This window comes from Epargyreus clarus, unplaced genomic scaffold (assembly GCF_041222505.1).
Source record: "Epargyreus clarus isolate Ecla_fem2 unplaced genomic scaffold, WU_Ecla_fem_2.2 ptg000010l, whole genome shotgun sequence".
Taxonomy (NCBI): Eukaryota; Metazoa; Arthropoda; class Insecta; order Lepidoptera; family Hesperiidae; genus Epargyreus; species Epargyreus clarus.
In genome coordinates, this window is record NW_027332218.1 from 8,820,087 (window position 1) to 8,822,751 (window position 2,665).

Below are 2,665 nucleotides of genomic sequence, written 5' to 3' on the forward strand. Positions count from 1 at the left end.
TTTAAATTATGAAATAATACTTAATTTGACTTTAATATTTTGTCAGCTTAACAAAAAGAAAAGAAACCGACTTGGCATTTTACATTCTTATGAACTTTTTGAATTTTTGTATTGCTTCTTAATGACGTTCCAAAAATCGAGTACCAATTTCCACTGTAAGGTAAAGTAAAATACACCAGAAACGTATCTTATAAGAAATTAGGATAGTATTAGAATAAAAAGGCAAAAAGTGTTAATATCATTTTCCACTTCAATTTATGATTTTAAAATAATTTACCATATTTATACTTATTCTACAAAGCCTCCCAAGAGCCAGGGAGGTTTTGTAAGAGTATTTATTATGCTATTTTGTTTTATAATCTCAAAAAAAAATACTTTTCTCAAAACTATAATAATCCAAACCGAATATATAAATATCTCTGTACTCGTTTACCCAAATGTATTGTACCTACAAAATACAAAATTGTTAATGGTACATAATATTCAGATTATAAAATTGCTATACCGATATGAATATCGATATTTTATTTTAAGTATAGATTTTGATAAATGAAAAAAAAATGAGTACCTACTTATAACTACAACACATTAAAATTTATAGAGACTATTACAGACGTATAATGATTAAATATTGTTTTTATGATGTATTAATATGAATCCATCTTTATTTTTAATCAGACCACATTAAACTTAAAATAAAACAATGGAAATATCATTAATATTTTTTGTCTTACATATAATAACTTTATAGATCTACAATATCTATATAGAGTATAATGAAAATAGGGATAATCAATCTGATGGTCGCATTAAATATTGCAGATGGCGTGATTGTATTTATGTAATTGTATTCCATCGCAAGGATTATCCCGTATTCATTTATATTAGGTGATTATTAATTTAAATTTAGAACAAATTATTAATTATTAGATTATTTGACATAATTATAAACTATTGATGTTAAATGATTATAAGCTTGCGTTGTTGTATTTATGAAATTATAGCTTAGAGTTGAGAATATACCTAATATAAATTGTAATTTTTGATTAAACGCCTAGACGTACTTAAATTGATAATATATTTACATTATTTTGTGTGATTTTTTTTCGTTTAAATATGAGCGTAGGCGCCTTAAATAAAATACTTGTTGCCCTAAAAAATCAATGTTCAACCGACGGGACCGCTGGGCAGAATTAATAAGAACTAATATAATATAAAACTCCATAATACCTGATAGTTACCTCGGTTCCACCTTAAAGACAAAAATCACTAATGGTTGACTTTTTGTTGCAAACGATCGTGCATCTGGGCCAGTCTATTTTATTATTGTATAAAATATTATTGAATTAATATATTTATTAAATATGTAGTCGGTTTCATTAGCTTGTCGAAAATTTTATGAGTAATCTCATTAATATATTCAGTAATTGAAATTAAAAGTTTATTGCTAACATTTTTGGGTTTTGGCAAAATTTTACTCAAACATATTTAGCGAGGCAATTGTCTGCTTAGAATTAGTTATAAAATATAATGTTAGATCACGGTATAATGTTAAAAATATTTATAAACGAAATTAATAAGAAATATTAAACAATTTGGAATTTATAATTATATTAAATAGTAAACTCATGTGTTTGAATTCACGCTATACAAATCAAATACATAATCAGTGTAATCACATCATCAATGTAATGGTAATGTTTAGAAACTGTAGGTATATGAATTCTGTATGTACTTACCTATATTTACCCAAATGATGTAATTATTGCTTCAATAAAATAAAGCAACTTTAATTAATCTGTATTTTTTTATCCCGTCCTAATCCCGTTCTTTAAATGCTGTAAGTATAAGGTTCGAACCTCAAGCATGCACCACTACTATGTTATGGATGCATTATTTAGGACTTTAGTTAAGAACGAAGAAATACGTTGTGAGGAAACCTACACATTCTAAAAATCTTTAAAAAGTATTTGAAATCTACCAATTCAAGCAAGTGCTGTGCACACGAGCTGTGCAATATGGTATTAGCCCCGGTCGCTCTGGGAGGTAAATAGGTAGGTGTCACGTAAATAGGTAATCTGCGAGATTTAGGTACCTATATTATCCTTAAAACGTTGACTATGCAGAAACTTATAAAATGCCATAACTACCTGTCAAGTCCGTCCTCAGAACCTGCACCTGTCGCGGACTTAAGTATAATTTCAAACTTATTTTCAATGCCTGCAATTATTATATGGGTAGGTAGGTACATGAAAATTTATTTATTTTCATGTATATAATAATACTCTATGCTGCCACCACATGAGCGGCACAGGGCACTGCTACCCTTTTTAATTTAAGTAGGTAACAATTGATAAAGAGATTAGAGATATATCAATAATAATACTCGCCGAGTATATACAAATAGACCTCACAGACCTGTATTTTTGGGTGTGATTCTCCTGATCATATACTCTTTGCTCCTGATCTTAATAACTTGAGATAAGCAGCAGTATGTACAATTTCCGAACGTAAATTAAACTGTCGATTTACCAGCTGATACACTGTCAATGTCAAAATCCAATCCATCTGTCAATTTCATTCCTAAAACTGTTTTCATTCAACGTGTCATCTATTTTTTATTTTCATTGTAAAATAATATAATTTAACAGTGTATATATAAATA